The sequence below is a fragment of the Notothenia rossii genome (assembly GCF_949606895.1).
Source record: "Notothenia rossii genome assembly, contig: scaffold_624, whole genome shotgun sequence".
NCBI lineage: Eukaryota > Metazoa > Chordata > Actinopteri > Perciformes > Nototheniidae > Notothenia > Notothenia rossii.
The window spans coordinates 1-11,749 of record NW_027639676.1 but is presented as its reverse complement, the minus strand read 5'-3'; the positions used below and the strand labels follow the sequence as shown (position 1 = coordinate 11,749).

Genomic DNA, 11,749 nt, shown 5'->3' with positions numbered 1-11,749 from the left:
CAGGGTGAAGTCATTAGGACAGAGAGACTCTGGAGCTAACAGGGTGAAGTCATTAGGACACAGAGACTCTGGAGCTAACAGGGTGAAGTCATTAGGACACAGAGACTCTGGAGCTAACAGGGTGAAGTCATTAGGACACAGAGACTCTGGAGCTAACAGGGTGAAGTCATTAGGACAGAGACTCTGGAGCTAACAGGGTGAAGTCATTAGGACACAGAGACTCTGGAGCTAACAGGGTGAAGTCATTAGGACACAGAGACTCTGGAGCTAACAGGGTGAAGTCATTAGGTCACAGAGACTCTGGAGCTAACAGGGTGAAGTCATTAGGACAGAGACTCTGGAGCTAACAGGGTGAAGTCATTAGGACAGAGACTCTGGAGCTAACAGGGTGAAGTCATTAGGACACAGAGACTCTGGAGCTAACAGGGTGAAGTCATTAGGACACAGAGACTCTGGAGCTAACAGGGTGAAGTCATTAGGACAGAGAGACTCTGGAGCTAACAGGGTGAAGTCATTAGGACACAGAGACTCTGGAGCTAACAGGGTGAAGTCATTAGGACACAGAGACTCTGGAGCTAACAGGGTGAAGTCATTAGGACACAGAGACTCTGGAGCTAACAGGGTGAAGTCATTAGGACACAGAGACTCTGGAGCTAACAGGGTGAAGTCATTAGGACACAGAGACTCTGGAGCTAACAGGGTGAAGTCATTAGGACACAGAGACTCTGGAGCTAACAGGGTGAAGTCATTAGGACACAGAGACTCTGGAGCTAACAGGGTGAAGTCATTAGGACACAGAGACTCTGGAGCTAACAGGGTGAAGTCATTAGGACAGAGACTCTGGAGCTAACAGGGTGAAGTCATTAGGACAGAGACTCTGGAGCTAACAGGGTGAAGTCATTAGGACACAGAGACTCTGGAGCTAACAGGGTGAAGTCATTAGGACAGAGACTCTGGAGCTAACAGGGTGAAGTCATTAGGACAGAGACTCTGGAGCTAACAGGGTGAAGTCATTAGGACAGAGACTCTGGAGCTAACAGGGTGAAGTCATTAGGACACAGAGACTCTGGAGCTAACAGGGTGAAGTCATTAGGACACAGAGACTCTGGAGCTAACAGGGTGAAGTCATTAGGACACAGACTCTGGAGCTAACAGGGTGAAGTCATTAGGACACAGAGACTCTGGAGCTAACAGGGTGAAGTCATTAGGACACAGAGACTCTGGAGCTAACAGGGTGAAGTCATTAGGACAGAGACTCTGGAGCTAACAGGGTGAAGTCATTAGGACAGGGACTCTGGAGCTAACAGGGTGAAGTCATTAGGACAGAGAGACTCTGGAGCTAACAGGGTGAAGTCATTAGGACACAGAGACTCTGGAGCTAACAGGGTGAAGTCATTAGGACACAGAGACTCTGGAGCTAACAGGGTGAAGTCATTAGGACACAGAGACTCTGGAGCTAACAGGGTGAAGTCATTAGGACAGAGACTCTGGAGCTAACAGGGTGAAGTCATTAGGACAGGGACTCTGGAGCTAACAGGGTGAAGTCATTAGGACACAGAGAATCTGGAGCTAACAGGGTGAAGTCATTAGGTCACAGAGACTCTGGAGCTAACAGGGTGAAGTCATTAGGACAGAGACTCTGGAGCTAACAGGGTGAAGTCATTAGGACACAGAGACTCTGGAGCTAACAGGGTGAAGTCATTAGGTCACAGAGACTCTGGAGCTAACAGGGTGAAGTCATTAGGACAGAGACTCTGGAGCTAACAGGGTGAAGTCATTAGGACACAGAGACTCTGGAGCTAACAGGGTGAAGTCATTAGGACAGAGACTCTGGAGCTAACAGGGTGAAGTCATTAGGACACAGAGACTCTGGAGCTAACAGGGTGAAGTCATTAGGACACAGAGACTCTGGAGCTAACAGGGTGAAGTCATTAGGACACAGAGACTCTGGAGCTAACAGGGTGAAGTCATTAGGACACAGAGACTCTGGAGCTAACAGGGTGAAGTCATTAGGACACAGAGACTCTGGAGCTAACAGGGTGAAGTCATTAGGACACAGAGACTCTGGAGCTAACAGGGTGAAGTCATTAGGACACAGAGACTCTGGAGCTAACAGGGTGAAGTCATTAGGACACAGAGACTCTGGAGCTAACAGGGTGAAGTCATTAGGACAGAGACTCTGGAGCTAACAGGGTGAAGTCATTAGGACAGAGACTCTGGAGCTAACAGGGTGAAGTCATTAGGACAGAGACTCTGGAGCTAACAGGGTGAAGTCATTAGGACACAGAGACTCTGGAGCTAACAGGGTGAAGTCATTAGGACAGAGACTCTGGAGCTAACAGGGTGAAGTCATTAGGACACAGAGACTCTGGAGCTAACAGGGTGAAGTCATTAGGACACAGAGACTCTGGAGCTAACAGGGTGAAGTCATTAGGACACAGAGACTCTGGAGCTAACAGGGTGAAGTCATTAGGACACAGAGACTCTGGAGCTAACAGGGTGAAGTCATTAGGACACAGAGACTCTGGAGCTAACAGGGTGAAGTCATTAGGACAGAGACTCTGGAGCTAACAGGGTGAAGTCATTAGGACACAGAGACTCTGGAGCTAACAGGGTGAAGTCATTAGGACAGAGACTCTGGAGCTAACAGGGTGAAGTCATTAGGACACAGAGACTCTGGAGCTAACAGGGTGAAGTCATTAGGACAGAGACTCTGGAGCTAACAGGGTGAAGTCATTAGGTCACAGAGACTCTGGAGCTAACAGGGTGAAGTCATTACGTCACAGAGACTCTCAGCTGCAGGATGTCCGGTTTCTGTGGTGGACCCTGAAGGCAGCATCTCCACAGGAACAGGTTCACCTTTAACAGCGTCACTGTGATGAACACGTCAACAATTAAAACACATCAACAAACAAACACATGCTGTTGATGCTGTGCTGCTGACTCACCTGTGGGGGGAGGGGTCAGGGCTCAGCGTAGAGGCGGGCCTGCTCCGTCAGGGTCAGCTGATCCTCCGTCTTCCCGAACATCACCAGCTGCAGCTCGCCGCTCAGCTGACACAACAACAACATGCTTTACAATCAACGACATCACAGCTAAATAAAGGCAATCATTAACATGTCAGTCTGTGTGACTTCCTGTCTGTCTCTGTGTGACTTCCTGTCTGTCTCTGTGTGACTTCCTGTCTGTCTCTGTGTGACTTCCTGTCTGTCTCTGTGTGACTTTGGCCCAATCCCAAACCACGCCCTACCCCTACCCACTCCCCCTCCGTGACGGAGTAAACTCCGTGGAGTGACTCTCAGCTCAACGAGGCTCCTCCTGTCAGATGGAGGGAGTAAATACAGCAGCAAGCTTTGGGACAAACTCCCCTCTAAGGTAACCACTAGACGTCACTTGCAAAACTAAAAACAACTCACGTGCTTTATTTGCTCCCGTCGACAGACTAACTAGCCCCCCAGTGTCAGTAGCTTCAGAGTTTCTATCCACCAGGGCCTTCTTCACTGACAACATCATGCAAATTAGACAGGCAGTCAGTGCCTCTGCATCAGGTACAGCCAATGTGTTGTCCCTGTGTCCACCTAAAGCCAATCCAGACATCATGTCACAATTCCTTCTGATAAATGCTAAAGACCTGGAAGACATTATCCAACTTCTGAAATCCTCCTCCTGTAGCCTCGATATTATTCCGACAGGATTCTTCAAAAGACTTTTTCCCTGCATGGCCTCAGATCTACTACACATAGTAAACAACTCTCTTCAATCAGGTGTATTTCCAAAGGCCCTGAGAACTGCAGTAATTAAACCGCTCCTAAAAAAGCATAACTTGGACACAACCGTAATGAATAATTACAGGTAGGGCTGTGCAATTCATCGCATTTTAATAGCGATTACGATTATGGCTTGCGGCGATTATGAAAACAGCATAATTGACAAAATACGATTATTTTTGCTGGGTGCGCTTTCGCCCCTCACTAAAAGCCCACTCGGCCACGTGGGAGTGACATGTGTTGTGAGTGTTCAGCGCGAGCGAAGATGTCAGAACAAGAGCTGCAACTCGTTAGAAAGAAGGGTCGCGGGGAGATTCCCAGTCGATCTCGAGATGTGTCTAAAAATAGAACAACAATATTCTGTTTTATCGTTAATGCCCTGTAACATAATCTTCCTGTGCCAAAATAATGCACTTGAACGCATCAAAGCTTTGTGATTGGCCGGCGTGACCCCATGTGTCGGGGCGTGGCTGGTGGGCAGTGGGCACTAGTTAGCTGACGTTGTCCGTGTCAACAGGAGTGACAGTCCGCACACACACAAGACCGCAATGATGGCAGAAGCAAAAAAGCCCAGAGGATGATTCTTTTCTATCTATTCCAATTCAAAGTCCATCTGTCTCTCATCTGCAATGCGAGCGTGGCTTCATCGAAGAAGGGTCATTTAGGAGCGGCATTTCAAAACAGTGCACAAACTCTACGAGACGGATCTCCCTCCTGATTCTGCCCTACGCTCCCAAAAGGGGAGGGGCCTGAGAGGACAGCTAAATGCACAGCAGTCCATTTTCACCAGGCCCAACAACAAGAGCAAGGCTGCTACCAGAGCATCTCATCGTGTCAGTCACGTTCTGGAGAAACACATGAAGTCTTTCAAAGACGGTGAAGTCGTGAAAGAAGCATGGAGGCTGCAGACGAGCTTTTTGGGGACAGTCAAAATAAAAGACGCATTTCAACAGGTTTTTGATATAATAAAAACTCAAGTTAGATACCGTTATTAATCAGCTGTACGTTTTAGTTTGCTTGAACTTATTCATTATAATTATTGTACAAAATGGTATAAGAATGCAAACATTCAGATCTGTTCTGTTTAAATTGATTATAGTCTATTATCAATTCAGGTTAAGAAACCAGTGTCTTTTCTTTGTTTCCTGGGTCATATGAGGCAGCACTGCCACAAGCTCCTCTTCAGAGAGGGTCTTCAGTACAGGTGGCAATATGTTCCCCTGCCTGCGCTCATCTCTGAAACCAGACCATGTCAACAGGCTGGTGCTTCTTGCAAAACATCTTTAAGAGATGACCTGAGCAGCCCTACCAGCATTTGCCATGGTGGCCAAAACATTTTGATTTGGTCTTGAATTGTAGTTCAACATTTATGTCCTGTTACTTCTGGACCATGACGGTGGGCCAGCCTTCAACGTTTAACTGAGTGGAATATGTTGAATATATTGAACATGTTCTACCAACATGTTGGCTCTATGTTAAGGAGTGTCAGTAGGTTGTGACCGTGCACTGCAACATATTTGATTTCATTTATTTTGGTCTAATTTCGTTTTATTTATCATATTAATATATGTTTAGTATGGTTTTGGAAGTGCGCTCCAACATATTTGTTGATCTTGTGTATTGGTAAAATATTATTTGTTTTAAAGTTCAATAAATGGTCAATGAATAATCATCAAAATAATCGTGATATCAATTATTGACCCAAATAATCGTGATTATGATTTTTGCCATAATCGCACAGCCCTAATTACAGGCCAATATCAAACCTTCCTTTTTTAAGCTAATTGATTGAAAAAGTTGTTTTTCAACAGTTGAGTCATTTCATGTTTTTAAATGACGGTTTTGATGTGTTTCATTCAGGCTTTAGACCTAAGCACTGAAACTGCTCTTGTTAAGGTCTTAAATGACATTCATTTGAACACAGACAGTGGCAGAGTATCAGTTTTAGTATTATCAGATCTCAGCGCTGCCTATGATACTGTTGACCACAACATATTGTTAGACCGTCTAGAAAACTGGGTGGGAGTTTCAGGAACAGCTCTAAATTGGTTTAGTACCTACTTAAAGGACAGAAAAAACTTTGTCTCAATGGACAACTACACATCAACTTTGACAAATATGTCATGCGGGGTTCCTCAAGGCTCCATCTTCGGACCTTTGCTTTCTAATATTTATATGCTACCTGAAATTATTAAAAAGAGCGATCTAAGCTATCACATCTATGCAGATGACACCCAGATTTATTTCAAAATCACACCAGGAGACTACTCTCCGATTAGAACACTGAGCAAGTGCATTGAGCACATCACTGACTGGACTACTCAGAACTTTCTCCAACTGAACAAACAAAAAACGGAGATCATTGTTTTTGGAGCAAAGAAGGACCGATTAAAAGTAATCGCAGAGCTTCAGTCGGCAGATTACAAAGTAACTCACAAAGCCAGAAATCTGGGTGTAGTGATGGACTCAGACCTGAATTTTAACAGTCACATCACAACAGTCATTAGGTCTGCATATTACCACCTGAAGAACATATCAAGGATTAAAAACTAATGTCGCAACAGGACTTAGAAAAGCTTGTCAATGTTTTTATTTTCAGTAGACCCGACTACTGCAATAGTGTATTCACAGGGCTGAAAAATCCATCAGAAAACTGCAGCTGATTCAGAACGCTGCTGCACGTGTCCTCACTAACACTGAAATAGTGGATCACATCAGTCCGGTTCTGAAATCTCTACATTGGCTTCCAGTCGGCCAAAGAATTGATTTTAAAGTACTATTGCTAGTTTTTAAATCATTACATGGTTTAGGACCAAAGTATATTGTTGAACTCCTGCATAATTACGAGCCATCAAGGTGCCTCAGGTCTTCTGGGACGGGTCTGCTATCGGTTCCGAGAGTAAAAACAAAACATGGAGAGGCAGCATTTAGCTTTTATGCCCCGACACTCTGGAACAAACTACCCAAATCATGCACGTCCGCAGAAACGCTTACTATTTTTAAATCGAGACTAAAAACATATCTCTTTGCCGCTGCTTTTAATTGAGCAGCTCATATTCGAACTACAGTATGCCTTTTAAACATGTATTGTATACCTGTGGTGTTTATTTTTATTATTTTATTATCTTTGCTTTGTAATGTCTGTTGTAAAATTGTATAATGTGTTTTTAATGTATTTATTCCCAAAAAGTATTTTAATTTGTTTTGTAAAGCACTTTGAATTGTCGCGTACAGAAAAGTGCTATATTAATAAACTTCCCTTGCCTCCCCTCTCTCCGGCAGAAACAGGAAGTGCCGTAACTGAATGTACCAACGGTTTCAGATCAGCATCTCTTTGACAAAACATTAATAACTCAAATAAAACTCCAAACATCTTTAATTGTGTTTCTTTTTTGTAAAGCTCTTTTAGTTTTAAACCTGATGTTTATAAGCTTCTTAGTTTTTGCAACAGTCTGTAAATATACACAACTTTATAATAAAATGCACACATTTACCTTTTTCTAGACTAAACACAGGTATGATCCTAAGTTAAAACATATATGAGGTTATCATGAGGTTGTTAACATCGCAGTTTATCAGTGGATGTTTGCTGACTGACACACACGGAGTGTTTCCTGACCGACACACACACGGAGTGTTTCCTGACCGACACACACACGGAGTGTTTCCTGACCGACACACACACGGAGTGTTTCCTGACCGACACACACGGAGTGTTTCCTGACCGACACACACACGGAGTGTTTCCTGACCGACACACACACGGAGTGTTTCCTGACCGACACACACGGAGTGTTTCCTGACTGACACACACACGGAGTGTTTCCTGACTGACACACACACGGAGTGTTTCCTGACCGACACACACACAGAGTGTTTCCTGACTGACACACACACGGAGTGTTTCCTGACCCACACACACGGAGTGTTTTCTCACCGACACACACGGAGTGTTTCCTGACCGACACACACACGGAGTGTTTCCTGACTGACACACACGGAGTGTTTCCTGACCGACACACACGCGGAGTGTTTCCTGACTGACACACACGGAGTGTTTCCTGACCGACACACACACGGAGTGTTTTCTGACCGACACACACGGAGTGTTTCCTGACCGACACACACACGGAGTGTTTCCTGACTGACACACACGGAGTGTTTCCTGACTGACACACACTGAGTGTTTCCTGACTGACACACACGGAGTGTTTCCTGACCGACACACACACGGAGTGTTTCCTGACTGACACACACGGAGTGTTTCCTGACCGACACACACGGAGTGTTTCCTGACCGACACACACGGAGTGTTTCCTGACCGACACACACGGAGTGTTTCCTGACCGACACACACGGAGTGTTTCCTGACTGACACACACGGAGTGTTTCCTGACTGACACACACGGAGTGTTTCCTGACTGACACACACACGGAGTGTTTCCTGACCGACACACACGGAGTGTTCCCTGACTGACACACACACGGAGTGTTTCTTGACTGACACACACACAGAGTTGTTTCCTGACCGACACACACACAGAGTGTTTCCTGACCGACACACACGGAGTGTTTCCTGACCGACACACACACGGAGTGTTTCCTGACTGACACACACAGAGTGTTTCCTGACTGACACACACACGGAGTGTTTCCTGACTGACACACACACGGAGTGTTTCCTGACTGACACACACGGAGTGTTTCCTGACTGACACACACGGAGTGTTTCCTGACTGACACACACACACGGAGTGTTTCCTGACTGACACACACACGGAGTGTTTCCTGACTGACACACACACGGAATGTTTCCTGACTGACACACACACGGAGTGTTTCCTGACTGACACACACAAGGAGTGTTTCCTGACTGACACACACACGGAGTGTTTCCTGACCGACACACACACGGAGTGTTTCCTGACCGACACACACACTGAGTTTTTCCTGACTGACACACACGGAGTGTTTCCTGACTGACACACACACAGAGTGTTTCCTGACCGACACACACGGAGTGTTTCCTGACTGACACACACACGGAGTGTTTCCTGACCGACACACACACGGAGTGTTTCCTGACCGACACACACGGAGTGTTTCCTGACTGACACACACACACACACAGCATGTTTCCTGACCGACACACACGGAGTGTTTCCTGACTGACACACACACACACAGCGTGTTTCCTGACTGACACACACACGGAGTGTTTCCTGACTGACACACACACGGAGTGTTTCCTGACTGACACACACGGAGTGTTTCCTGACTGACACACACGGAGTGTTTCCTGACTGACACACACACGGAGTGTTTCCTGACCGACACACACGGAGTGTTCCCTGACTGACACACACACGGAGTGTTTCCTGACTGACACACACACGGAGTGTTTCCTGACTGACACACACACGGAGTATTTCCTGACCGACACACACGGAGTGTTTCCTGACTGACACACACAGCGTGTTTCCTGACGGACACACACAGCATGTTTCCTGACGGACATCACACACACGTTGGTCGGTCAGGTAGAGAGCAGGTGAAGTCAGGACCGATACAGACTCTCAGCTGGAGGGCTTGATAAGCCACTCCCCCTCCACATTCATTGGTTTGGAACAGACCTTAATGCGGAGGACCCTATGCGTGAACGTGCAGACGGAGGTATTGAGCCCTGCCGTGTCTCTCATGGCCCGTCCACACAGCGGTGTGCGTTGTCGCTTGCCGGCGGCGTCTGACTTGAAACTCGACCAACAACCAATCACATTAATCTCCTGCCCCTGACACACAAGCAGTGGTTTGATTGGCTAGAGCCTTGTACTGGCATATGATTCGATTGGCTGACGCTTCTGCCGAGGCGTCAAAAGTTGAACATTGCTCAAATTTTGCAGAGAGCCACGCCAGCGACGCTCCGCTTCGCTTCCCACGATGCAGTTCGGCGAAAAGTGATGTCACCCCATTCAAAGTGAATGGTGAAGCGTCAACGCACGCCGCTGTGTGGGACGGTCCGTAAGAGATCCCTGAGGGGGGGCTGAAGGGGATCTGGAGGAGAGATCTGGAGCAGTATTAAGAGAGCAGAGAGAGACCTTCAGCGGCCAGGAGTCTTCTCTAAAGAAGAGATGTGGTGAAGATCTCAAAAGACATCGTGAGGACTCCTGGAGTGATTGGGATCTCATGGAGCCGGGAAAAAGAAAACAAACACAGAAACAGGAAGTGCTGGGGTTGTTAGGGGTGGGCCTTACCTCAAAAGGGTTCTTTCTGTATGACGGACACTCTGGAGAGTGCAGGTAGCCCACAGACTGCTGACACCCACCACACCCCCATCTGTCCATCCAACGGGAAGGCAGCCAAAACCCCTCACAGTGCGGGACAGAACTGGACCCTCTCGGGACCGTCTGCTGCTCAGAGCTGGACTCCTCCTGACTCTCTGAAAACACAACTGGGACTCTCTCTGGACCTCGGAGCTAGAGTTAGACCCTCTCTGGACCTCTGAGGTGGAGCTGGACCCTTTCTGGACCTCTGAGGTGGAGCTGGACCCTCTCTGGACCTCTGAGGTGGAGCTGGACTCTCTCTGGACCTCTGAGGTGGAGTTAGACCCTCTCTGGACCTCTGAGGTGGAAGCTGGGACCCTCTCTGGACCTCTGAGGTGGAGCTGGACTCTCTCTGGACCTCTGAGGTGGAGTTAGACCCTCTCTGGACCTCTGAGGTGGAGCTGGACCCTCTCTGGACCCTCTGAGGTGGAGCTGGACTCTCTCTGGACCTCTGAGGTGGAGCTGGACCCTATCTGGACCTCTGAGGTGGAGTTAGAATCTTTCTGGGGCCTCTGAGGTGGAGCTGGACTCTCTCTGGGCCTCTGAGGTGGAGCTGGACTCTCTCTGGACCTCTGAGGTAGAGTTAGACCCTGTCTGGTCCTCCTGCTGTTTTTGCGCTGGACTCCTGAATCTCTGAAACACAAACTGGACCCTCCCTGGACCTCTGAGGTAGAACAGGAAATCTCTCTGGACCTCTGAGGTAGAACAGGACTCTCTCTGGACCTCTGAGGTAGATGCAGACTCTCTCTGGACCTCTGAGGTAGATCCAGACTCTCTCTGGACCTCCTGCTGTTTCTGAGCTGGACTCCTGAATCTCTGAAACACAACTGGACTCTCTCTGGACCTCTGAGGTGAAGTTAGACCTTCTGTGGACCTCTGAGGTGGAGCAGGACTCTCTCTGGACCTCTGAGGTGGAGCTGGACCCTCTCTGGACCTCTGAGGTGAAGTTAGACCTTCTGTGGACCTCTGAGGTGGAGCAGGACTCTCTCTGGACCTCTGAGGTGGAGCTGGGACCCTCTCTGGACGTGCAGGTTGGAGCTCAGCAGACTCTCTCCCTGGACCTGGGGAACAGAAGTCCACAGTACCAGATCACTCCTGACTCACAGTCCCTGTTACTGTGTCCCCCTTTGCACCACAACAGCAATCAGGGCAAGTTTTAGACCGGCCCCAACCAGAACCGCTTCAACAGGTTCAGCTACTTGAATATATTCTATAAAGACACATGACTGAACCAACACTGAGCAGATCCAGGTTCTGTCAGATAGACCCCCTGCTGTCAGGGAAGACCCCAGAGAATAAAGGACAGAACTGAAACATTGATCTGCGGTTCTTCAGAACAGACACGTTATTCCTGTGGTTCTGAGGGTTCTACAGGACTGCAGGACTACCAGGGTTGGTCTAAACAGTGTAAAGTCAGACTGCTCAAGACTGGGCCATTACAAATATTGCTTTAAAAAAAAACAAAAAAAAAAAACAGTAAGACATCAAATCACATGGTCTTGTGGTATTGGTATTTTTTGACAAGCAGTTTGGTTGAATTGTTTCGTTTATTAACGCTACAACATAGCGTTTTCGTGAAGCGGTTGTAGATGTTGGGTGAAAAGCAAACAGCTGTGGTTAGGTTAGCACCACCTAACCATTCACCAAAAGGTTTTTAATACC

The 11,749-nt window shown here is 47.5% G+C and overlaps 1 long non-coding RNA gene across 1 annotated transcript; it reads right to left on the bottom strand.

The window, feature by feature from the left end:
- Positions 1-2,687: 2,687 nt before the first annotated feature.
- On the bottom strand, positions 2,688-10,128 carry LOC307027535. The gene is made up of 3 exons (XR_013804673.1): positions 10,019-10,128; positions 2,949-3,053; positions 2,688-2,873 (listed from the first exon to the last, which is right to left on the bottom strand). It is a non-coding gene; the product is annotated as an uncharacterized lncRNA (long non-coding RNA).
- Positions 10,129-11,749: the final 1,621 nt, after the last annotated feature.